General features: G+C 36.5%; 2 long non-coding RNA genes across 2 annotated transcripts in view; one reads left to right on the forward strand and one right to left on the reverse strand.

The window, feature by feature from the left end:
• The window catches only part of LOC116446678, a 69,566-nt gene that overhangs the window by 10,851 nt on the left and 30,755 nt on the right, over window positions 1-27,960 (forward strand). Inside the window, exon 2 of the long non-coding RNA XR_004241308.1 lies at window positions 9,358-9,434. This is a non-coding gene — a long non-coding RNA (uncharacterized LOC116446678). The remainder of the gene's footprint in view (window positions 1-9,357; window positions 9,435-27,960) is intronic.
• The window catches only part of LOC116446679, a 39,028-nt gene that overhangs the window by 6,545 nt on the left and 4,523 nt on the right, over window positions 1-27,960 (reverse strand). Inside the window, exon 3 of the long non-coding RNA XR_004241309.1 lies at window positions 5,184-5,326. This is a non-coding gene — a long non-coding RNA (uncharacterized LOC116446679). The remainder of the gene's footprint in view (window positions 1-5,183; window positions 5,327-27,960) is intronic.

Below are 27,960 nucleotides of genomic sequence, written 5' to 3' on the forward strand. Positions count from 1 at the left end.
TTTAGAAGCACATGCACCCATCCTTTTCCTTTTCCTCCTTAGCAGACCTCTGGAAAGAGGAATTCATAGAAGTACCTATGTTTGCTCTCGTTAGTAGTTTAGCCCCTTAAAATAGCAGCACTTTGTAAGCACACCTTTGCCAAAACAGTTTTTAAATAAAGTATTTAAAATGTTTGGAGAGCTTTTTTATGTTTATGCGTTTTACACAACCTAGTAAGTTTTCTGGGGTGAAATTGATGTGAATCGGGGATACAGATACTACAGGTCTTTCTGCATAGTTCTGGGAGAACACAAAAAAAGCAAAGCACTGATTTACTTATATTGTCAATCTTTTTCAGGTTTACTTACATAGGAAATTTTAGGTTTTCAATTAAGGTTTTGGAGTTTTGAGTGATATAAGCACACATTGTCTCTGACTAACCAATCTCATTTCACTTTGGCAAAGAGACTGATTTATTCTAGGCTTTCTTCTCCCTGGAAGAGATGATGTTACAAGATACTTCTATAGAGAAGATAGTATACAAATCCATCAAAAATGCTTCAGTTAATATTTGCTAGCAGATAAACCAGGGAAATACGCAAATTGTACAAATTTCATTCTTTAAGGCATTTTCAGTTTTGCCTTCAATAAGCTGAGAAATACTATGTCATCTTACTATAATCTTGTAGAACATTTAGATATTTGAAACTAACATAGCTCAGGGAAAGAAAACCAAGAGGATAGCATGCCACTGTCCAGTTACAGCAAAATATATACTGAAGTAAAAATATTTAAACAGATGTTATAAAGATTCCATTTCCATTGTGCAGCATAGGCACATCTGCTGTACTTTAAATACTTCTCATCTGTGCCAAAGAAATACTATGAAGAGAAAATGCCTTTTTTTGTGCTTTTCCTTTGAGTTTACCCTATGTGAATACAGAAAGAGCCTTTTCAATAGGAAAAAAGGCACTGATTGTGATCACAACATTTTGTCTTTGCCCTACAGCTGCCATTTGTGACTAGTATGGACATCAAGTCCTGGCTCTTGTTTTCTGGCCTCTTTTAAAAACCTTGAATATCACTAAAATAGTATTGGGCAGGAAGGAAAGGAGGGACAGCATTGTGCAAGACCAAACAAATGTAAAAATGCTGCAGTGCTACACTCACTTCCTTCCAAATCATTTTCAGGCATTAGCTTATTGGTGTTGTTCTTTACAAAGGAAATATTTGATGTCATAGTATTATCACCAGTGATGAAGTGCACCTACGCTGATGTTTATGATACAGCTTTGTTTTGGGGACATGCTTGAGTTTCAGTATTAAGGCCTCGAGCACATAAATTCCAGACTTAGACAGTAGTGGAGTGGTGACTTTAGAGTAGTAACTTTAATTACTTATAAGGTAAGGCTCTTACATTTGCTCACTGGAGAGTCTGGAAGACTTAATACAGCTATATTTAGCAGCGACATTTAGTAAGAAGCATCCACTACTACTGACTATGTACTTTAATAATGCAATAGTGTCAGAATTACAGAAAACTCCAACAGGAAGGCAGTCTTCCTTCATTGAGCTGCTTCTGTTACAAACCGTTTACATATTCCCAGATGACACAGGTACCCAGTCTCTTATTTTGACTACGTAAGTTTATCCATCAGATATTATTTAAAGCTAACAGATGCATGGAGCACAGGAAGAAGAAAACCTTGAAAGCTTCTGTTTTATATGGATTCTTCTGGGAAGCAAGCATGCAGCAGCAGTCTGACAGGGGATCTACAACAAGCTAGCAGCTCTGCTTCCGTATGGTACAAAGAGCCCAAGAAAAAGCTCTGAGGGACACAGAAGTTTTGCCATTAACTCGAGTCAGTTTGGAGTAAGAGTGGAATATAGATGTTACACCAATGAAAGTTATGCAGAGATGGTCCTGTAGATCCTGTCAGCCATAAACGTAGGACGTAGAGACAACATTACTAATCACTATGCCACATGCGGTTTTGGAGAAAGCGGAATCAAATCTTCAATCCATCACCTTAAGGCTTTTGGGTACAAGACATACAAACATTTGCTTTGTAGGTACAAAAAATGCCAGAATTTTGTTACTATTAACAAGCATTCCAAGAGTGTTAATGTGCTTGGTAAATCATACTGTTGTGTGATGCTTTTGCACTTGCAACTGCTAGAATGTGAAATCAGATTTACTAATATTATGCTCTAAGGTACTTTGCATGTTCAATTATTTCAAAAGCACAGTTTATTAAAATTATGCTCATTTTATGGCAGAAGAATACTTTATGCCATAGCAGACACCTCAAATACAAGACACTCTACAAAAGGAATTTAAAAGTTATAGGTTTGTACTTCACTTATCAGCATTTGTAGTGCAAGAAGCTTATGAGATTTCTATCTCTTCTTATACTACTTTCCTTCTGCTTCCTTTAAATTATTACTGTGCCTTAATTTAGACTACTGCCTTATGGTCTTGCCATTTTTGTTTTTCTAATTCTAGTTTTAACCAAAATCACTGATCTCCTCATGGTGCAAAAAGTAGGATTTGTATGTAATCTTAACAACAGCTTTTTAGATTTCTCATAAATTAAATAAAAAAAGAACTGAATGTGAATTAATTTGGATGTGTGACCAAGTGACCATCTCTGCAACGTGACCATTTGTAAAAAGATCATTATGTTATTCTCAATGGTTTTGCTGTTTAATATTCCACTGCAAGAAACAGAACTGTTCTCTCTGTTTCTATCAATACAAAGTGATTACCTGCTACCTTCTTTAACATTGCCATAAAAATAATTTGCAAAGTGAATTGCATTCATCAGTATGCATGATGCTTTAATGCTTCTCTCTATTAATACAATTAAATTTAACTGGCAAGACAGTAGACAGGAATACTTATAAGTGAACTGCACAGGTATGTATCAAACCAGAAATGAAAAGACCAATTGACTGAGAAATGTGTTGAAGAGCTTAAGTTGAAAATTCCAGAAATCCTCTTCAAAACAAAGTATCTAAAAATAACTTTATTCATTTATGAAACTGGGCTTGTTCAATTCCTGATAAAACAGAAAATCTTCTTAGACTGGCAAACTTAGATAAATCTAAATCAGACTTTGTTTGAAAACAGATCCAACTATCAGCTCACAGGCTGCTGGACAAGAGCCTGTGGGAGGTAAGTGGGCCTTTGGCTGTCACCAGAAATGTTCCGCCTGAATCGTCATGAAAAAACCCCAAACAAACAAACAAAAATGTGCCAACCTTCTTTCCTGCCTCCAAAAGCAGGATTAGAAAGTCTTTCAGTACAAGACCACATTTTTGCAAATAATAGGGAAACAAGAAAAAAATCTGGAAAAATATAGATGGAGAAAATAAATGTCTGTGGCAATGTATGGGATAATGGAAGTATATTCCTAGATTATTCTAAGCCAAATGCTCTTACTTTACTTATCATTCTAGCTATTGTCAAAGAGGATATACAAATTATTTTTAAAAGCAGGCAGAGAGTAATTAACATTTTGCATTCATTTCTGAAGATATTTGAAGCATTAGATAATTTGAGAAATTGTTCGACTTCAGTGGTATAGAGATGGTCAAATTTGTATATACTGAAGTCTTTATGTGATCAGGGGTGTTATTAAATTTTTTTTTTTTATAATTTCTTTTCAAGTTTTTATTGTTGTATCACTATAAAAGTGATGGTTTAAAAAGTAACAACAAGAAGTCTCTGACATTATTGTCCACTTTATTAGGGCCGAACATGAAAGGTACTACAGATGGTAAATCTACTTATCAGTAATTGTAAGCATTTTAGGAAATGAAGTTATTTCATTTAATAAATAAATAATCTCTCACTGTAGAAAAAGAGTGATCTCTAACAATAGTCAAAGGCACCCATCCTGTGAAGATGGTATACAATGATTAGAGTTTCCCTCGTGGTAGATTCAAAGAAGTCAATGAGATGCACAAAGTTGACAACTATCGGACTAAGAAATGACAAAAGAATTGAACCAAACTTAAACTGCAGAACCATCATTAATTGTTAGTAGTGTTTCCTATGCAATTTACTGGTCCTTTAGTGTTTTTTTTCTTTTTTAAACTAGTTATTCAGGATGTGAAAGAAGCATTATATTGATATTTTGGGGGGGGGAAATGTCAGTGAGATTTCAGTCATACTCTAGTGTGGGTATAAACACATGGCTTCAGGAGTACTGACACTTGGAATGAGTCAGTTTGTTTAAGGAGGAATCAGTGGTATTTTTAATTGATGTTTTTTAATATATCTGTCATAAGGATTCCTTGCAACAAATACCATAAGCGTAAGGATCATAACTAATTTTGCTGTGAAAGGCACTGATTAATATGCTGAATATGCTGTAAGCTATAGTAACCTGTTCATTCTTCTTCTGTGGTATTATGAGATTCTGTAGTTGCAGTTTCTGAGCTTTCTCTGGATAAACTCGTGTAAAAAAAAAAAATAAAAAAGGAAAAATATTGAATTTACCATGGCTAAAACAGAACACAATTTTACCACAGAAAACTTCATGAAAGATGATCATGCTCCAAGAAAGTTAGAGAATGTTGTTTGTCTCAGACACAAGTTCACCAACTGTATATATTTAAGTAGTTCTCACTGTTTCCATTTGCAGATAAAAAATGTGATCATATGATCCTTTCAAGATAAGCTACCACTAATTTTAAACACTTTGATTAGTCTCTTTTTATTATTTGAAATAGTATCTCACAGGATTTTACTGTATTGAATGCAGCTCCTTGAGTTGTGAAATGCTTCCGGAGAACTATCAAATTCCAAAGATATTTTGGTCCTAACAACATGCATGTGTGATATGTCATTCCACCACTCATGTTAATACATTTTTGTCTGTATGTTGTAAATAGCTCCATTTGCTCCTTTTACATTTTGTGTTTTTGCAGCTATCTGAACTGTGAAGTTGCATCAGCTCACAGTACAACCAAGTCTTTTGTAACTTTTTTGACTCCTAACTGCATTTAAATCACTTAAGCTTCAAATCTGAGGGTTGTCCTTAACTCTTAAAATTAATTCTTCCCAGAAAATTTAAGAATAGACATTTTCTTCAATTTTTTTCATGAAAATTTTGCAGCTTAAAATGAGCAAGATGGGAGTCATTGCCAGTCCTTATCTCCAAATATGTCCAGTGAGAAATGGAGGCGTTCTTACCATTTGAAGTTTCAGAGCAGATGGAGTTTGGCTATTCTGATTCAGGGTCACAAGGTTGCATATTTCCCTCCACTCAAGCATTGTAACACTTGGTAAGCATTAGTCAGATACCAGGCTTCCGTATGTTGCCCTTAGCAGTGTGGCTGAAAGGAAAAGTAGCTTTTTTGGTAAACTGGGAGAGTGAGCAGAGATTTGAAATTGGCATAAAGTCAGCATCAGTCTCCTGAGGCCATTTGTGCAGTCTGGCTTCTGCCAACTAGTCTAGCAAATCGTTCGTGTTTGCTGTTGAACTTTGTTCTGCATATGTCAGGGTAGACTATTAGCAGCTGAAGAAATGGACCAACCAGTGAAAACTTTTTGTAAATTAGTTGAGCGTGACTGTGCTGTTCAGTGTTGACTTTGCAACTTGGCAATGCTATCCATTGCTCACATTTGAGGAGGTGTATTGGGCATCCACTTAACAGTATATGAGTTTATAAAATTACATGTGAACCCACGTTTGTAGCTGTCAGGAGCAGAAACTAAAATATTTTCAGTGAACACCATTGCCAACTAAACAGAAACAGTAACTAAGCAACGCAGAAACACCACTTAGGTTGTTCATGATTCGGAAGCACAATTTACCAAATGTCTTCCTCCCCCTCAACCCCCAACTAAAACATCTGTATTTACTTGGAAGCTTTATTTCACTAATCTGCAAAATGTTATATATCAAAATTTAAAAACCCAATATGAAACTGAATCATCATTACCACAAAAATCAGTGGAACAGTTTGATAATGCTGAATCCCGGCACAACCTTTCAAAAACATCGACTAGTTCCACATGATTATAAAGAGAACACGGTAAGGAATGAATTAAAGAAATGTTTTTCAATTACCTTTTTTTTTTCTTAAACTGAAAGAGGCTTCTTACTTACAAGCACCCTGTCACAGGCAATGGCAGTGCTACTATCCCAGTAATACAGCCTTAGGTATCTGTGCCTAATGCCGTAAACCATCACTTGAATCAGGTCAAAAAACCTTCTTCCCAATATAGTAGCATTGGCACCGTGAAGTTCTGTGTCGTGTACTGTTACTTTAAGGCAGTATGTTATGCAAAATGTTTGTCCTGCTGTTTCTCCATCCCTGACGATCCTGTTCCTTCTCCCCTTTCTCCGGGTTTCACTGGATGAAGAAAGGTAGCAGAGCTACTGTTCAAATCTGTCCTGAGCTAGAAATTTTAGTAGAATATTCAGTATTATACAGGACACAACTTTTCTCAGAGGCAGGATGGTATTTTTCCTGGTTTATACCAATGAGCTGTATAGGCCTTTACTGAGAAGACATATTTTCTACACCTCTCAACTATAAAGAGATCTAGATAGTCAATAATACATGTTCCATGAGAATGCCATGCTAATTATCCCATGAGTCATTCCACGTGAATTTATAAGTTTCTACAATCTGCACCAATATTTCAGCTTCTGTCTCCAGACAACTAAGCAAAAAAAGCTGTGAAAAATTATTTTCAAGCTATTAATGACCAGTGGCTTTAAGGACTATGGTTAAGTTCACAACTCCACTGGAAAAGATGGGGGCTGCACCTGAAATGTATTCCTGAGTTCAGAATTTCAAGCAGAAATTAAGTCATCAATTTTGTGAATTGCTGCCTTGGGAGCTGTAAAAAGTTCAAGGTAAAAAACTTCATAATGCCAATATTATGGGAATTCTGCAAGGTTGTACCTGTTACATGTATTTTGTAATAGCACTTCAAATCTAAAAAGACCAGGAGATCCTTAAAACTACAAAAGAAGTGTGTTTTGCTTTCCACTGATGTCACATCAAATTAGCTCTAATGTGGAAAAATACATATATTCGCTTATGAAAATGTGCAATGTACAGTTACTGCTTAATTGTTGAGGGACTCAGGTAGACATTTTTCATCTTTTTAAAATGGAAACAGGTGGGATATTCAATTGAAAAATAAATATGCCTGCACACGTGGCTGTATTACACCATCTTATTAAAATATGCTGGACACTTTGAAAGCAAAGACAATGTCTCTGCCTTCAGCACCTTATTATGTAGGAAGAATACTGTATCTCTTTTCTCATATTGTCAAGGTACAGAATGAGAGATACATTCAAAAAATGTTCAAGTAAATCCTTCATTTGCTGTTATAATTACTTCCTGGAGAAGTTGTGGAGTTTGAATTTTTATAACAATTTTTACTACTGTTTCAGATTTTAAAAAAAATAACTAGTTTTTAAAAATACAAATTAAAAATATCCATTTTAGCCATCTCAAGAACTTGGTTTATGTTTTCATATTTTGACACAGACATTAAAAAGTCAGTATCTTGAGTTTCACTATAAGGAAATAAATTTTTTATTTTTAAAAAATTCCATTTTAGCCAACTGTAGTAACTGTTTTAAACACTTCTTTAAGAGTCTGAACAACAGAATGAGATACCTGAGCTATCTGGGGTCCTGTGAGCAATCTCACAGCTTAAGTGCTGACCTACATGTATTTTGATTAGTTTAGGAGATCCCCAGCTGTACCCAGCTATTCTGTTTTCTGTTAGAGAATGCATGTTCCTCAGGCGTAGTAATTAACCTTACACAGGCCCTGCCCTTGTTATGTATTAGTCACATTTGTATGGGCTACACACATAGCATCACATCACTCTCAGATTTCCCACTTACAGGGTTTCTTTTGTATTTGGTAGAGGACAACTCCTTTCTGTGCTCTTTTTGTCCTTGTCATTGTACCTGTGTAAGACAGGTACTTAACATGAAGGTTTCTAAAGAGATAAGATCTACCTTTATAAGCTAACATCCCCCTAAATGTTGTTATAATAGGCAAAAAGAACTTCAACCTAAACTTCAAATTAAATAGGCTGCTTTTTGGCTGAGATTATTAAGAGACTTGCCAACAAGTCAAGGAACTCTCAGAATTGTAAACAGCACAAATGAGAAATAAAAGAATTATAAGCCTAGTGTTCCATTCAGCCTGTCATCCTCCTCTTTGGTTGCAGTCCAGCAGCTTTTTGGAAGCTTGCTTTCAGGCTAATAAAAGTTCTCTTTCTTGTGTGTCAACGAAGAGCCACTCTTAGGTTAGAAATAATCCCATGAGCCAAAATGTTCTTTGTGTGTGTGCAACCTGTACCCATGTCATTCAACAAACTTGAAAAAAGTGGGTATCACTCTTACTAGGCTTGAAAATAGAAAAAACATGTTAGGTCTGGCAGATTCCCTGATACAGCCCAGAAAATGGATACATATCCCAAGCCCATTTGAAAGAGAGCAAGGGAGATGCAGGAATATATTTTTCAGATTTTGTTGTCTATCAGACCAATCAATAATGAGTTTCAGAAGTTTCTACTTCTTTTCAAAAATCTAATTTTTAAAGTGAAATATCTTCTAGATGTTAGGCAGATTTTTTTGTTTGTTTGTTTCATTCTGGAGTTCTTACCATGTAAGATCTGAAGACATATTTACAGCTTGTATATACCTGGGAAGTATAGACTGCAAAGTTTCACATGATCTGAATCCCCTCATCTGGATTTGAGACCTATTTGGACCACTTAATGCTACTTTTTAACCCTCAAGCTAAGGGATTTCTGTGGAAGGTGGAGCTCTGGAGAGGAACACTGCTTGGGGTCTCCCCCTGCTGAGCTGCATGAGGATGTAGTTACAATGCCCACCTTGAGATCATGTGCAGTACCCCAGTAATGACAGCTGTTCATTACCATATAAATCTCAGAGAGTCCAAATCTGAATGGACAAAGGCAGCTCTTCGTAGGACTTATCCTAAGTTCTTGAAGGATCCTTTTAAATGAACAGCAAAAATTCCTCTGAGGAAATGACAAAATAAAAATACCTCAATAGACTACATACATATTTAAACACATTTATACTTCTTTGCAAATATGTGATTGGAGTAATCCCTGAGTTACAGCACCAGAACAAACCCCACCACATTTATAACAGCCCGCTCAAAGCTGTAGAGAACTCACTTGATCCCGGTTAGCCGTAAAGAATATATTTCTCTCATGTGTCATGAGTTTCCTTCATTCAGAGTATTTCCCATGTCCCTGGCCCTATAGCCTGTTCCCATATCCTAGATTTCAAATACCATTGCTACAGACTTCCAGTTCGAATCAGTCACTTCGCCCATTTTCTCTCTTTCAGGCTGTTGGGGCATCTATGTTCCTATGAGCATGGCTGAACCATTACATCATCTGGGACTTTGTGACCTTGCAAAGTGGGTAAGTGTCCTGAAATTGCCCCTGCCCATCCATTTATCTTCCAGCATGACTCTGAAATCCTGTGCATTAGAATAGTTTGCATATCAGAACAACATGCAGCCCTGAGTGCACTTAGAATTGATCATGTGAAAGATGCTGTTAAACAGTTTTAGGGGTTTTCTCGTGCATTACTGTTCTTGGAAATGCCTTTAGAGAAGGAGGATAGTGGTTGTGTGTGTCATAAGGCTTCGGAAATCTTTTGTTTTTCATCTCAGTCCACTGGCCAAAAAGAAATTAGTCACTTTGTTGTAAGTATCCTGTCTCCCATTGCTTTGTTTAGGTTTGCACCTACTTCCTGAACAGAAAAAAAAAGATTAATCATACAAACATGCTGGTACATGTTGGTACACATGGTACACGGATGATACAATGAGAAATTAAAACACTGTTCTCAGTTTGCTGTCTTTTACTACCTAAAGCACTGTGTGCTGGGACTAATTCTTGGAAAGACTCTTCCCTCACTCAGAAAGTGGTCAGCCCAGGGATGAGAGAAGAGTGTTCTGAGCAGCACAGGGCTTCCTAAATTGCACTGATAGCATTTAAAATGCTAATTTGAACTTTCTAAAGAGTAAATTTAGTTTGGGAACACAAAGGAAATTTGGTAATTGACATCAGATAAAAATCTGATAAGAGACAGTATCCATAGAAGGACTCTCTAAGTCTTGTCTCCTTTCCTTACATATTCAGCAATATAGGGTAAGAGAATGATATTATTTGAAGTGTGCTTCTGTATTGTTTTCCAAAAGAAAATTAGAACTGCAACAGGGCGTCTTCATTTCTTTTGGGCAGGGCGCCAAGATGAAAAGCAAAAGGTAAAGTTCCAGGAGCTTACTGCCAACATCATGCTTTCATAAGTATAAATCAAAATTATGACAGGTACTCCATAATAAGCACCTTCCCATGCTTATGTTCTTTAAATGAATATATGAACCAGACACTGTTGAGAAAGGGCATTCCTTGATGCACAGCTGTTCATCACTGTAAGTAGTATAGTACATGACAGAATTTAATTGATTTTGGGGTTGAAAATAACCAGAAAAATATTAAAGTACGTTTGTTTTTACTTTTTTTTTGGCTGAGATTAACCAAACAGTGCAGCAGTCAAAAGGCTGTGATCAGAGCAGAATGACAGTCAGTGACTCTTATTACTCAGATGGGTGTTTTGTGTAGAACACTTCTAAAATCTATGCTGAAGCTTTTAGTCAATGCTATTCATGCTCCGAAGCAGCGCTATTCTCTCCCACGCTCTCTCAGGATTGCCTTGCCACCACTGTCTTAAAGTGCTCCCCTCCTACAGAGTATCTGGTCAGTGGTAGCAGCAGCTGCAGGAACAGCGCATTCAGCATGCCAGACTGAAATTCATGTTCCAGGAATGTCTCCTGGGGGGTTGAGCAATTCAGTCAGATTCATAGTTAAAAGCCTTTCACTGTAACACAATTACCCTGCAGTAGAGAAGAGGAATGGTTGGCATTTGTTTGTTACAAATGTGCCTTGCAAAACCCATTATTATGAAATCCTTGCTTGGGTGAAATTTCACTGACAATGGGATGTACCTCTGCTAGAATGATAGGCTTCTGTGTTGGAAATATGACGGGGAAAACTGAGTGATCAAGAACATTTTATATGGGTTTCAACATCCATTTTCTCAAAAATATTAGGGCTTTTTCTGTCTGAAAAGTAGCAACCACAGCTGTCCAGCAGGACCCAAACAGTTCCAGAAAGTTGTGGTTTAGTGGCTGTTTAGAAAAGCATTTATTTTATTTTTTTTCAGATTCTGGCTGATTCTTGTTATTATAAAAAACACAGAAAGTCATTGCAAAGAATATGTCATCTGCCTTAGGCAGGTGGGGCAGTCTTACTGGCCAAGTTACAGATTTAGTTGGCCTCTAGCCATTCAATTTGCAATTTCTATCACATATTCTGCACTTCTGGCTTAGTCTGAGTCATGGCCTGAAACAAGAGAGGAAACCGCCACTGTCTGGCCAAACTGTCTCATCCTGCAATAGGAATACTCTGTATTCCTCTGCCTTGTGATCTCCACCACTATGTCCTATTCTTCCAGCCACTGGGGAATAACAGCAAGGGTATCCAAACGTGGCTCTCCTTAGACCACTGTTCTGCCTCCTGGTAAGTGAAATCTTGCACCTAGCAATGGGGCAGAAAATTGAAGCACAATATGCTCATGAGAATTGTGTGATACAGGGCAAGAAGAAAAGAGTGAGAGAGAACTGGGATGCTTTACAGATTATTTGTGATAGAGTCAAAGATGGTGACAGTAACTAAAGCTTTAGAGGGGGCTTAGGGAGGAGATAGGCCCAGAAGGAAAGGGGAAGGGAAAGGGGAAGGGGAAGGGAAAAAAAAAGGGAAAGGGAAAGGGAAGGAGAAACGGAAAGGGAAAGGGAAAGGGAAAGGGAAAGGGAAAGGGAAAGGGAAAGGGAAAGGGAAAGGGAAAGGGAAAGGGCTGAGTGGTGGTGCAAGTAAAAAACTGGAGGGAAGAAACTGTGAGAGGTAATACAGGGAATAGGAGAAAGTTGTCTGGAGATTGGTTCTCAAGAGGCTCAAGGTGCAGAAGGCAGTTTTGTATCTCAGGATACCACACAAAACTAAAATTTTAACACTTTGTGCATGTATTCTTCAGCCAGCTCTATGACAATGAAATAATTAGGCTTATTCACAGGTCTCGCAGTTGATTCTGACAGATTAGACATAAAGAAAGAGCTTGATGGGTCAAATCTTAACAAACTCTTTTGGGTTTGAAGGGATTCAGTTCTAGTTCTTGGCCTGACATGAACTCACTCATCATGTAATTTGAGCAGTGTGAAATACAGAAGTCAGTAATTCAGCTGAAGCATTGTATATTCCATATTACCTGAAGAAGCAGTCTCATGGCAGCATAATTTGCCTCCTTTCCATACTTACATTTTTTGGAGTCCAGAACCAATATGCTTTCAAAAGTACTTGTAAGGATTATACAGACAAGATGATCAGTGCACAGAAAAGAGACAATTCATAGATTTTCCAGACAAATCCATAACCCAGAAATAGAACACAAAGAGTCTGATATGATAGCAAGGTTGCTGGTCTGGACAGATGGAAAAGACAGAATATATAAAATAGAAGGAAAAGAGACTCAATTTTCATAATATTAAATCTGAGCTGATAGTCCAGGTGATAGTCACAGACACCATGTTCTTTTCTTCCAAGCTGATACAGCATTGTATTTGTATGGTTTAAGTTTAGTTCTTTATTAAAACAAATGCCTTCAATTCACAGTGCAAACACCTGCACTCACTCTGGAGGTCCATGTGAGACTGCAGTGATTTGAAATGCACCAGGAAGAGGTGATTTCAGGAAATACCTATCTACCGTTATATAAGGGAGAAACAAGAGAAACACAACAAGTAGGAAAAAACCAGTAAGAAAACACGAAATTTAGCCTGGAATAGCTCTAGCAAAATTGTTGTTAGAAAAATTTCCATACATTTTGTGCTGAAACCTGGTGATGGTACAGGGAGAAGAATTTGTTTGTTGTTGTTTAGATCCTCCTACAAGCACAAAATGAGACCTTCGAACATTCTTCAATGAAGCTCTGTACAGAGATCCTCTGCTCTTATCATGAGCTTCTTTTCCAACAGAAACAGTTTGCAGGATCTCAAACTCAGGGCAACCACTTAGGCCAAGAAGCAATAACAATAATGAATAGCTTTTGTATCCTTCAAAATGAGTCATGTTGTTCAAAAGGTAAGAGGGATTTACTCATAATGGGCAGGCAGTGATGATTCAGCAATTATATTTTCAACAGACTGTCAGGCAAACTTCAATGAACTATAAGAATGCATCTGTACTGATCTCATGGAAATATACAAAGGGAGTTGTTTTTACATTATTAGAAGCAAACACATTACTCAGACCCAGAAGTATAAAAGAGAGACTGATGGGCAGCCAAGTCTCTCAGCAGACAAGCCAAATAGATTTCTAAGCCCTCTTGAAGCTATCTTTGCATCCTTCCTCGAAGAACATTTTTAAAAGAAGTAATCCAGATTTCTTTTAAGTAATGGACTGCCATAATATAGATCCAGATTACTACTACTAAATGCCAAAACCACAGATACTCCATTCCATGCTTCCAGAAATACTTGAAAATGCATCAAAGGTTAAAAATGTTTGACATTGCAAAGTGCCACATTGATTAGTTCATCACAAGTGAGTTTTGATCAATCAGAAAGTTTGCATATAAAGATTGTTATGAAAAGCTAAGATATATAATATCTTCCTTTGTAGCACCTAGTGAAGGCTAGCCTTTAGAGAGAGAGAGAGAGAGAAAGATCGAGAGAGAGAGAGAGAGAAAGAGAGAGAGAGAGGGAGATTTGTAATACCTATATATGTAATATAGGTAAATCCCTGCTATGACAATCTTCTCCAAAGAAGTATGGTATTTTTCTGGCGTCCATTAGATTTCAAAGGGCCCACATAGATATTAAAGTCTATGTATGTAGGATTGAAGTTTAGAATTCTCTGTGTGGATACAGACGCCTTTTTCCATCAACTTGAGGAAGAGCTGTCTGTGTAAGACTACACTGCCTGTGATGCAGTTCTCTTTGAGACTGAATCAACCGTTGAACCACCTTTAGCATGTTTTAGTCAGATGAAAATAATACATTTAAAAGTATTGATAACCTTACAAAACTTGAAAGTTTAGGTTTGTATAACCACAACTTTGTAATTTGAAGTTCCGTAACAATATTTTTTAAACTAAGAAATACTTTTTCTTCTGAAATACAGGTGAAGGAAAACTTTAAAGGGCATATGATATAAAAATATTCTAAAACACATGGATGGAACCACATCCAAGTGACACGTAGTCAAGAATTTCTTAGAACCATCCAACTGTGAGGGGTTAGATTTCAAAGAAATTAAAATTCAAATTTATTTCTGACTGAACAAAATATGTAGTGCTGACTTCCTTCTTAAAGTAAAAGGCACTGAGCAGTCTCCACCAAAACAAATGGAAAATGGAGCCCAAGCAGGGTAGCGTAAGATAGACCAGCTAAGCCCCGGCACTTTTGCATTTACTCTGCTTTTCCTATCCCATAGTATGGAATAACAAAAATATGTGCTTGTGTGTGCAGAAGCCTATATGAAAGCATAAAAATATATGCCTGCACACAGTTTTCTTTGCAATAATTTAATTATAATACACTTTGTTCTACACTTTAACATTCAGGCTCTGTCTGCCAGATCAGAATATTCTGTGTGTTTGCATTGCTTGGAAAATGATCATAAAAAAGCAGCTGGAATCTCTGGCAAGTCATGTAGTGCTGCTCACAATAAGCATGTAGAAGGTTAAAATTAGAGTCAGAATTTGGTTTTGACATATTTTAAAAATAACTGACATTTGTCCTGGGAATGTACAACATCTAGTGTGCATTAGAAAAAAGATCTTTCTACATCTGAGCACACTGTAGCAAAACAAAAAAGGAAAGCTTTCAATAAACCAAAAAAGCAAACGAGCAACATGATCTTGAAATGCATAAATAGGATAATAACATGCAGGGCACAAGAAGTAATTCCTCTGCTCTGCTATGCATTGCTTAGGCCACAGCAAAAGCACCATGTCCAATTTTGGGTATTTCAGAATGGTTTCAGTGTGAGAGGACTAGAGGCAACATGGTAACAGTGTTAAAGGATATAAAAGTACACTGTAAAGTAATAATGTAATAATGTATTCCCTGTCTGTATTTTGCAAAGGGCAAGAAATAATAAACTGGAAAAAAAAGGAATATTAGCTATTGGGAGGTGGGGGACGAAATCTAACCATAAATATACTCGAAGACTGAATAGCTTGCCTGAAGAGATTGCAGGTTGTCTATTAGGAAATTTTTTAGGAAGAAATAAGGTAATGAAGAAATAAAGAATGAAAGGATAAATAATAACTAATTAATAGAGAAATCAGGAATTATAGAACTGTCACTGATCTCATTACACTGCAGGAGGATGGGCTAGGTGACTTCTGAAGTTCCGACCAGATCTACAGGTCCATGACTTGTTGGGAGGAGTGACAGCATGCTAAGACATGAGCCTCCCTCAAAAGTCATGAAATTTCCTGAGTATGCAGTGTCTGAATGGACAGTTTCTGGTTCTGTTCACATTCAGTTTCTATTAATTTTTTTTCAGCATAAGTTCTTACATGGCTGAAGCTTCACTCTCTGATAACTGCATTTCATTTAATCACTCAAATACAAGGTTTTCAAAGGGACCTTTTGGTTTTGCCTTGGAGAAGCAATAGGTCACACTGAAATTTCTCTCTCAGACTATATTTATATAAAGTAGTTATAGATTATTATAACAAAGATTAAATAAATAACTTGGCAATTTAAAATTGGATCAGTGATTAAATTTATGGTTTAATGCCTCATATGTATTGTTTCCTACTGACTTCCCAGTACTTCACTTATTTACAATATGTGCACAGATTGAGAGCCACTAGGAGTTTCATGCTATCAGCATGGCCCATAGCAGTTTCCCTTTTCTTTCCCTATTCTTTTTATTTGATCCATTCACCTAGGCTTTTCCCTCACCTTGAATAAGCTTGATTGATAAAGAGAATAACAACTAAAAAAATTCAAGAGCACTACTCCCCCTCTGCCAAAATATGATTTTAAGTCAAATAGTGATAATATAGAACTGTTGGAATTAGAACATAAAACAAGAAAACTGACTTTTTCTTGACCTCAGATTTGCTTTTAAAGTTGTGGAACATTTCCAGTAGTGTGGGTGTATAAAAGAAAGCAGGAACTCTAAATACTTACTACACCACTTTAACTTCTCTTCCTACTCACAAAACACCACTTACATACATGCAGATAGAGTATCAAAATATTAATACTGGTCAGATCTTCATTCACATGTGTACTAAAGCTGAGGAAATTACTAACAAAAGATGTGCTTAAAATGCTTTATAACTTCAATTCCAAAATATTAACTGTTGTTCTCTATGCTTATTGTGATAGCCATGTATCTGTACACATACCACGATATTCATTATCAGTAATAGCTCCCTTGATAATCAGTGATCTCCAAACACAGCATGAAGCATCCTTGTCTAAATACACCATGGGAAATGGCTACCTTTAGCATGTTGTTTTATTATAGTCACACTAAAGGAGCTATTTTGCCAAAGGAAAGGTAATTTTTATAATTTCTAACCTAATTTTAAAATGCTTTACATATTATTGGTGATTCAGCTCAGATGACACATATAAGCTACAGGAAAGTGGAAAAGAAAGAAAGGTGAGACAATTCCTGTCTGAGCATGACAGCAGCACAATACCCCACACAAGTACCACACTGAACTATTTTGAAAGCCAGGTGTTTTCTGTTGTTCTTTACAAGAAGCATCAAAAAAAAAATATTTCTACTCTCAACACAAACTATTTCCCAATTTCCCCATTAAAACCAGGATCTCACAGTAAGAATCAACACACCAGTAAATAAAAACAGGACTGTTGCCTTCCAGTTATATTCATATCTGGTTTGGTATGCATATATAATGTTGCACATTTAGCTCAACAGTCAGCAATGAGAACAGGATTTCTGTTCCTCCAGAATTTTGGGGATCTTAAACTTCAAGCTGAGCTTACGGAGTCACATTAGGTTTTGGTCCAACAATTATAATGGGAAAGAATACTGCACAAGCATCATGGATTAAAAAAAAAGGTGCCATTATATGTATCATGTAATACCATCCAGAGTAGGCGTCATACTGAAAGAGCAATAAATCCAGACTATTAATCTAGGGTTTGCAATTGTCCTATATGGATTAGAATAATTTAACTCCTTGAATAAGGATTAAGAATGGGAAGAATAATAAAAGGTCACATTATTTTTTTTCTGTTTTTTTTAAATCTCTTGCCCTTGCTCAACATTATACACAGTTTGCACAAATTTTCCATAAAAATAAGCCACTGGGTTTTTTATTGTGTGCAAGCAAGCAGCTATAAATGAATTTATTACAAGTGTCTGAGTGTCATAAAATAGTATTACATTTAGCTAAAAATGAAAATCCAAATGAGTTGCAAATCATATCATTATAGTGATTAAACCCATGGCTTACCTAAGCCTGTATTTCAAATGAAATATTTCTGAATTTATGGAAAAGACTATGAGCAGACTGTTTAACAAGAGTAAGAAAAAGCTTAGCACAAAAAAAAAAAAAATGCTGCTACAGCAGCCTGTCACCCTTCAGCCAGCAGCTTTATCTTTCACTAAATTCTATAATGCTTTTTTTTCCTTCATTCTAGATATACAGTTGTAGCAGCATATTTCACAGCAACACTGCATCTGCACTTTAAAGCATGAGTTCAAATTCAGTTTTTCAGAAGCTGAGCCAAATTTAACCTTATTTCCATACTTGTATACCCACCAGTGTAACTGAGATAAAGAAAATGAAACAATTTACTAGCAGAAAAGTCTTGCTGTTTTTCTCAACCACAAAAAGCAATGAGGTATTATGCATGAATCTGCCAGTTCAACTACCTGTGCCATTTAGTTTAATTCATGCCAGCCACATGGGTTGAACAGTCCCTCCAGACCAGGACATGTTCCTTGGGAATTGCTAGAAGGGTGTGCAATGTACTAGTGTGTCATGAAGCCAACACTAGTCTGGGTAGTAACCATTTTCATCTGCAGTCTATGAGATGGCTTATATGTGATGAAGAGAAATACACAATCAGTGCATTTCCTTCTAAGTTATTGAACACTAAGCAATAAGTAAAAAGAAATTTACCTAAAGGAATAATCTGTGTCAATAGTCTCAGAGGAAGATGACAAAATAGCATACAGGATTTAGCCTAGTTCTTCTGGAACAGAAGAAAACTACATTTGTCATCCTTAATCAAATGATTGCTTTATCCAACTCATCATTCAGCTGCTGACAGCAGCAAATACTAAGTATTTCAGAAAAAAATGCAAATAAGCCCTATTGAGGACTATAATAAAGTACCTGATTCTAGATGTTTTCTCTTTCTGGTCCAATCAGTAAATATTTACAATGCCATTTATTTTTGTCTTGTCCAAAATATTTGTGGCTGTTCTCAATATCCTCTGTTCGGTCCTGCTAACCTACTGGTTTTGCAAATGTCTTTTACTAGTGAATGATTACATTTATTTACATGTTGCATCTAAAATATAATTCATCAGCTTCAAAGTTAAGCTCTAAATCTGTGGTGCTTCTCTTTCATCTCTGCTCTAGTCTTGAACTGGGAGAAGTAGTAACTGAAAGTAGTAAACCTGTATTCCTATTTTTTATACCTCTACAATACATGTTTGCTGATCTTTATAAAGCTACAGTCACAGATTTTCAGCTCCTCTCATTTGGAAATCTAAGCAATTTGCTTCACATTTGATCTTTTTTTCTTATTTCATCCAGCTTTTTTATAATACTTTCTAAATTTAAATGTAGTATTTCAGAGGGAAGCAAAATTTGAGGTCTTTGCACACACGTGAGCAGCTTATTGGAAGAGATTTGCTGAGCAAGCCCGTTCAGCTGCACGGCATACAAGCAGTGTTTGGGGTATGTTCACCATCCACTGAAAATGTCCCATCACAGAGGCCCTTTTACCTCTTAGCCCAGAGTCTGATTTATGTCAGAAAGTCTGCACACACTGTTTCATTAGGGAGATGAGGTTTTTTCTGGTAACTGGATATGCATGACACTATTGTATGATGAATAAATATTGACATATTGTATGATGACACAATTATATGATGACCAAAGTAGATTTGTAGAAGGTCATATCCTACTGTAGCTCCACTGTTGCTAGCAGGGAGATCCCAGTGTTACAGAGTACGTGGCTGGGCTAAAGGTTTTGTAGTGGGTGTGATGTGCATGTTCTCAGAAGCACAGACATTTGAGCAAAAGGAACGTGCCCATACACTTTCTTTTCAGGCAGCTTACCTTCTAATATTCCATATACCCATCACCAGTCTTGTTTAGACTTGTACAAAATGTGTAGGGATTTTCTTACTGTGTCATCAGCACTTACTATAAGGAGCAGAAGGCAGATGGATTTGAAGCTGCCTGCATGCTACAGAAACCAATAGGCCTTAACTGTGTTATCCCTATGGGCTGCCTAGACCTGAACAGCTCTTACTGAAGTTCATTTGAACTGACAGAGCTCATGCTTTGAAATGGGCATTAATAGATTAATGTATCTGTTTGTATTGCAAGTGAAGATAGTACAGGCCCAATTTGCCAGATAACTGACTAAAGCAAGGCTGTTTTCATATACTTTATGGTATATCAATATTCCAGTGGTTGCAACACTTCTTGCTCAACTCAGGTTCCAAATTAATTTTTTTACAGAGTAATTAATGCCACTAGACCTAGAAAGATGTAATAAATATAGTAAGGCTGAGATATGTTTCATGTATTTAAACCCTTGGAAAAGATACCACACCATTTGGAGAGATTGTGCAAATTGTCTTTATGCCTTTCTCCTACCAAATGAAATATTAATATTGATAGCTTATTGGCACAATGAATGAAAACCATGTAAGGATGACAGGGATTCTGTGCAAAGCATTTGAAAGATTTTGCTTTACCTTCCAGACAGCTCTTCAGCAACACACCTGAATCTCAATAATAAGAGACTAATAATCTGGAATTTATAAAAAAATCCCCATTTAAATGTATATATTTCTTTTGAAATATACATGAAAATGATAGTGTCATTATAAGAATATGGTCTCAAGAGTTTTCACAATCACCTGAAAAGCGTCATACTGGGCAATGACTTATACTAAACATGGAATTCCTTCAACACAGTAATATACTTACAATGCTTAAGAAAGAAGGATGGAGTGGGAACTTGTAGCCAAGTTACACATCTTGTAGGCAATTTAAAGTAATCACATCAGGACTTGTTACGCTACTGTGAGCGTTTATGCTTCTTGTCTACAAGATACATGTTGTTATTTCTTAACTATCATTAGATATAAAACTGTTTTTACATTTCTAAGCAGTCACATACAGCTGAAGACCCCAAAAGAAACAGAAGGTATCTCTAGTTACATATTCTGTATTTAAACATCAAAAAAAAAAGAATCAACACTTCCCTAAAAATTCAACACTTGGTGTATTTCCAAGAAAAATTTTTTTCCAATTTAAAAAATTAAATTTCTCAGAAGAAAATGATAATTTAACTACAAATGGTGCTCATATCTAAAAAGAATTTTAAACAGTTCACAGAGTTGGCAAAAATGTCTGCTTTATAATTAATGAATTCTTTTGGATAAATATTTTTCATCCTGGAAAAAAGTCCATCAAGTCCATGCTACAAAGAACAGATTATAGTAACCATTCTGGGTTAAAACTGAAAACGAAACTACAACTGTTTTAACTGTCTTTCTTTTATCTAGTTTAATCCACCTCTAGCCAATTAATTTAAATAACAACAACCAGCTCTTAAATAATCTTCTGATGAAAAGCTAAAACCAGACTTACTGTCAGCGATGACATAAGATTTCCGTTTGCATATAAAATAATTCTTATATATCTGTGTAAATCACTTTGTACTGGTTTATTTAATAAGCGTGCAATTCATGTCAGTTTTGGGGGTCTAATTACCTGAGATGGTAATGCTATTGCTGAAATACATACATACACACATACACACTCTTAGATTGTTTGATCTGGTTAAATTCCTGTAAACAGTGAAATATAAATGCTACATAACCACTGATTTAGTTTATACACAAAACAAAATCATGGTTCAAAGAATCCCAGAATCCTTGAGATTGGAATAGCCTCTGGAGATCATCTAATCCTTCTAAAGCACGTTCTAGATAACTCATATCAAAATACCTCTAACTGATTCACAGTTCTATAAATTTTTACTTTTTTCACCTGTTACAACAAAGGCCTTAAATCACCTGCTCAAGCTATTTCTGTATACTGAAGATAAGTGCATTGTAAATCTTCCACTAAGCAGGCATTTGGTTTCATTGGAACACATCATCTATCGAACAAACTAATCATATTCATTATTCTGAGCTGCTCATAACAAGAGATCTAACCAGAGTCAACTTTGCTAAGACATTATTTGTATCCTTCAGTCTACACAATTCATAATTTCTTATTTATGCTTTGATTTTGCTATGCAATCTTTGTATAAAAGCCACATGCTTCCAAAACCAAGATCTACTAACACCTTAGTGCACTGAAGATACACACGTTAAACAGCAACACTACTGGACTGATACATCACTCTGAATAATACAACAATAAATGTCCTTCACAGGGGACTGTAATATTCTTTATAATACTATAACAGGCAAATACCAGTCAACAAAGTAAGGTTCCAGTTTCCCAGCCTCAGATAATAAATAATGCTTCTGGTTTCTTGATTGTTATTTTTGAGGTTCCTTCCTCAGAGCTCAACAGTGATGATGGGATACTTCCTCTGCACCAGAATGGCAGAAGGGAACATAGTTTTCATCTGTTGTACCACCCAGACTGAATTTTTTGCAATCACATGGCAATTACCTTTTATTGTAGTGGAATTCCTTAACTGAGCAAGATTAAAAGTGAACTGTCTATATAACAAAGAATACTGAAGCAGAAAGAGTGGGAGGAACAGCAGAAAAATAGGGAGCATAGAGGAGGAGCAGAGAAATATCAAAAAGGGTTGTGGAGCACATTGTAGAAGAGGGCAAGAGATCATCAAATAGTCCTCTACAAATCTACTATATTAACCAATTTCTAGGACAGAGGGTTAAGTGTTATTTCTAGTTCTATTTTGTTACTCAAAGAAGCTTCCTATATCATTAGTCTCCTTTAACTACAGTATAAAAACATCATTGCAAGGGTTTGCTGTGTTTGTTTTTAGAGAAATAAAGAATGACTGTGAGACTTCAATACACATGACTATTTCCTAAGCAATGCAAAGAGCAATATTTCTCTAAATTTATGAAAAACTTTTATGGAAGCATCTAAACCACTAGATTTTGTATCTAGCCTTCTTTGGAAAGAAGGATGAACTGGCTTGGCTTTGCCAGTCTGTTAGACATATTTAAAAGAAAGTCAAGAAAAGGAAAGAGTCCGAATAGACGTCATGAAAACTAAGAAGATAAGAAAAGTTGAAGTTCTGAAAAGAACCCTTTCACCGAGCCTGCTAATAAAGACGGTCCATCTCTTCATTACCATGCTACTCATCCACCTCTGTTACTCTGCACAAAAGGGAAAAAAGCAGTCTTTATAGTTGTACATGATTATATTTTCCTTTTGTGTTGAGTTCAAAGTCTTTTCTAAAAAAGCAAGAGTAGATTGCTCACAATGTAATGGGCCATTCCCAGGAAACGAAAAAATGGCCTTAACGTTTTATATTAATACAATAGGTTATGTATAAAACAGGTTTTAAAAAGTTAATGCATATTAGCTTAGAACAGCCATATTTTAACACTGTGCGACTGAAAGTTCCAGTAGAGCAGATGAATGAAACTACAGAAGAAAAAAACTCGCTATGACAAAGAGATAAAGGTTTAACTAAAAGGAACTCAAATCTATATTTCAGGTGCCTCTTTACCTTCTATCAGGAAACGAGTTATTAGGAGTAATGAAATCAGAGATAGAAAATACAAAAAGTTTTTAGATCCTTCTGTGCAAGGCGGCGACACTGGCCTTTACTTCTTCACTTTATAATGGTTCCTTTGAGTTGTGGTTCTGAAAAAGCTGTGAAACATCTTCCTGTTATTTCTTTTTCATCTTTCCAAACACTGGCCAGGAATAACCCCATCCTATTCTTTTCTTGGATGTTTGAAACACATATTGACTGTAATGACTATAAATTACCTGGTTAATGTGTCGGATTTATGAAAGTGTTAGAGCTCCTCTATGCTGCTACGAGGTGTCTCTGAGAAGGTGCAAGGCACGAGAAGAATCTAACTTTTTCCATGCCTGCTTCTACTTTAGGCCACTGCAAACATTAACTTTTGAAATTTTTTTAAGTTAACTGGATTTTAGGACAGTCTCACCACATCACTCCCCACCTGGTGAGCTGTTCAATCTCTTCACCAGAAGGAGCAGTAGACTGCTAGCCAGCATCACCTCTGCCAAATACCTCCCTATAGCCACCGTCCTGATGGTCATCTTCTGGGTGATAATCTCCCTTAATTGGGGCCTTTAAGTTTCAGATTCGGATTTCTACTGAGCTCAGTTACAATGTGCATGTGTAAAAGAAGCAACTGTTCCATAGCTTTGGTCACTCTTGCTGCACTGCACCAACTACTCTAAAACTGCCATGAGCACCAAACCAGTAGTTTTCAAAACACATCATTACACACTGCAAAACACAGGAAGCCAAGTAATAAACTGTGCAATATCTGCACCTTCAGCACTGATCTTTGGCTGCAGACCGAGGAATGTAATTGAATGTCTTAAGTGCTGCATGACCGAAATAAACAGGTACTACAGAGTTACATATCCTTTCCATTAACCTATTTAACCTCCTAAACCAACACTGGAACAAAATTAAGGTTTTGGGATGAAATGTCTTAAGAAAACTATTAGCACATCTTCTTACCTCAAAATCATCTTCAGATCATTTTGATCTGAGCAGAGCCATGACTACCAGATTGTAAAAGGAAGCATTTCAGTGTCCAGAGAGAAGTTTCTAGTGGAAGATTCCAGACTCTGGGTTTTCTCATCACAAAGATTAGCAGCAGTCATATTATAAATGTTTTAAAAAACATTTTTGGTCAGCTTAACATCTGCTACATGAAGGAAACTTTCAAAACTTGAACAAGTGTGCTCTTCCAACAGTTCCTCCCATCCCACTTAAAATGCAACTCAAAAAATACAAATCATTTTTTAAAGTGCTGCCAGTAATCTGTTATCAAGCATTGGCTGATCCTATCTGTTATGATGACCATTTCTTTGCTGATGGCACCATTCAAATTACTTAGAGACATAGTACTATTTAGGTTTTCTGACACTTTGCATTTGACTGGTAATTCCTGATAGAAAAGTGACCTGTATACTTGAATTGTGAGCCAAGTAAAGAAGCAGGTCTGCCTATGCTAGTGACTCAAGTAAAGGGTATTAAAAAACCACAGACTTAAGTATATATTTATCTACTATAGATCTAAAAAAAATTAATGGTAAAAGACTTTCAGCATTTCTGCTCAATCTCAGCAATTCTGTGGAGAAATTTTGACCTTCTTCATCTCTATAATCATAATTTCATTTATGCTATGATCCTTCCTTGTGGTCCCAGTTAGAATTGAGACCACTTTAGATCAACACTATCTGGCTCTGTATGCACACCGTGGAAAGCCAACCACAAACTTGTGCATTAAAAAGTTTAAAAATCAACAGCACTTGAAAATTGAATTTTGCTTCTTTACAGACATATATTATCAGATTGTAAACATAGTACCAAAGTGAAAATGGCAGGAGACCTGATCTGTCCCTGACTTTTCTGAGTAGTTTCATGAATCCAATTTTTGCTTGCACAAATGGTGCACATGGAGAGAATCCTTTTATTCCTATGAATGAAAGCATTTGTATGCAAATGTGAACATTCAAATGCAAATGAATGTATTTGCACAAGAAGCACTTGCCCACCTGCCACACAGCCTTGACTTTTTGACTTTCAGGGCCTGGGTGCTCAGAAGCAGAGAATGAATAGAATAAGAATGCCAGCAATATTTCAAAAGGTGAATGGTCAGTCACTGTGAACAGCAAGTGGGAAGGATAAAACAATGGTGAAAAAATTAAGAAAAATAGAAATGCACAAAGGTGATTCTTGCAACTGTTCACATAAGGCATGTACACAGACCATCACTACCCAAAGCTGAAGCAGTGGTAAACTGGAAGCAAGGAAAGAAGAGGAAGCACTGTAAGTGAAATCAAGACTTTTGACAAATTCCTTTGTTTGCCTTTTTATTTAGCAGCTGAATAAATTACATGCAAGGATAAAATCTTCTCTGAAATAATGGAATCTTACCACACCGAGACCCCATTGATGAGACCTGGATAGATTCTTAAAATACCAGAAAACAAGTTTTTTGCATTCACGCATTTCCATTCTTTTTCCTATACAAATGATTAGCTCTTAAGAAATAAAAATCTTTGTTGCTTTCTAGACTTCCCTGTGCTCTCAGATCACTGCTACATTGACAGCATAAGGCGTGAATCTATTTCACCAGGCCAATTTGGATTTCTAGTAACAAAAGTTTAAAAGTCAGTATTGAAAAGATCTGAGAGCAGTTCATCATGCAGTTGAGGATCTGCATCCTTTCACTCCATATTACCAGAAGCCACAAGACTATTCAGATAATTTCTTAACTGTTTCTCATTACGCTTTGTATGTAGCCAAGGAATTGCAGCATATATCCCAAAAGTCTATCCCAAAGACAAAAAAACACCACCAAAACCCATGGCTCCTGCAATGGCTCTCGAGGAGCTGGCTGTTGACATACACGCACAGCAAGCGGACATTCAATGAAGCATATAAATCCTGTACAGAAGACTAAGGGAATAGGTTTTTTGGGGGCAGAGCAGCCTGCCAAAGTATGCCTGCTAGGTGACCGATTCATTGAATCTCACAGGAGCCCTCCTAGACCTAGATGAAGATTTTGGGGCCATACAGCCCCCAGAGATTTTTTTTCCTTTTTAATTTAAAATGTGTGATTACCCCTTACTTTCTGCCACCTGTTCTGCTTATAAACTTCTGCAGGGCCCCTCTCTCTGCTCTAATTTCCAACAAGCTGTCATGTTACCCTAACCCATGGGGCCACCTCCTCCCCTGGGCTTTGAGATGACTCGTGTGCATTCATGTATGCAGAGTGGCAGCTGGCCCTAAGGCCAACCAGGAATGTGACCCATATATCAGTTACTTGATTTTCTTGAAATTCTGAACCATGCTAAAATAGAGAACTCATGCACAGCTTCACTACTAGTAGTATTTCTGTCATTTCCATGCTTGTTACAATGGTTTCTGGAAAGCTACCATTCACAAAAAATATATGGAAAAACTTGGAACTCCATTAAAATTTTTGTCCTTTCAGACTCAAGACACCCTTACCTCTAGGAACTCCAGGTGCAAATTCAGGGAGACCCATCAGAAAAAATTGGATTTATTCTCTCTGAAATCACAGTCAGCTGGAGCTAGCTACTACAGAGTAGCCATCCTTGCCCACACACTCCTCCTCCTCCTCTTTCTTCACTTTCCACCAGTTTGCCAGTCAACAATGCCTGTCTGATGTGTATCACTTAATTTTGTGTTACCAAACCCTCACAAATATAATGTCAACTAGTACAAAGCATAGTCTCAGTAAAGGTTGTTTCAGGGTGTTTTTGCAAATCATTGCAAAAGTCCACAAGGTCCTCTTGTCCAGTAATGCTGCAAGAAAGGAAACAGTATGAACACATTCTAAATTAAAAGCAGGTCAATGCCACAAAGGCAATGAATTATTTGAAGAGAATTTTCCAATATGTCTTATTATGGAATTTAAATATGAGATTTATACTGTAAGAACAAGAACACCCCAGAAAATAGATATGATCAACACTTTGTAAGGTTTCCTGAATGCCCTTGGAATAGCTCAATGAAGGAAGATGTCCTGATATCTGCAAAACATTTAAATACTTGTGATATCTGACGAATGAAATGTAAAATTAGATTAACAAATACAGAAGTCTTAGTCTTTGATCTTCAGCTGTTTGCAGATGCAAACTTAAAAGCCAGCCAAAACCAGACATGCTAATTTATTGCTGAATAAGCTTATTTAATTTCTTCATAGTATTTCTGGGTGTCCATGTGTATACATCCCAGCCTGAAGCACAAGAAGGACTCAGAAGCTGAAACTGTGGTCCAAATTGTGTCACTGAAAATACACAGAGGTTTCTGGACACCTGGTTATTTGGCTGATTAAAAAAAAAAACATTGAACCACATGACATTTCCCTGACAATCCCCTGGGATTTCAAAAACTAATCAGCCAATTGTAAATCTATAAATACCTTAAGGATTTTTTCATATAATTATATGGAATTACAAAACTATAATAAAGTGAAGTTATCCTGATTCTGCAGGACCAGATACTCCACATCAGCCACATGCAGTCGCTAAAATCCTTTGCAGGACCAATTTAAACAATGCTTAAATATTAGGTAACAAGATAGACAAATTCAGTGTAAGGTATGTTCTGTAACAGCAATGATTTTTTTTTCTAAAACAGAAAATTTCTTAGAGTGTATAATCTCTATGGGCACTTTATGTGTCCGGTGCATGGGTTAGAGCAACAGTGCTACCCATTGTAGATGTAGGCAGCGAGGATGAGCTATCCCAAAAGATGGAAGGACCTGAGTCAGATGCTAAAAGAATGTAATCAAAATAGTCCCTTCACTGCAAGCTTGATGAAGCTCAAGGAGAGACTTTTTTAATAACCTCAGTAAGGAAACTGTATATGCTTATAGTCATATACAG

Source organism: Corvus moneduloides, chromosome 7 (assembly GCF_009650955.1).
Source record: "Corvus moneduloides isolate bCorMon1 chromosome 7, bCorMon1.pri, whole genome shotgun sequence".
Taxonomy (NCBI): Eukaryota; Metazoa; Chordata; class Aves; order Passeriformes; family Corvidae; genus Corvus; species Corvus moneduloides.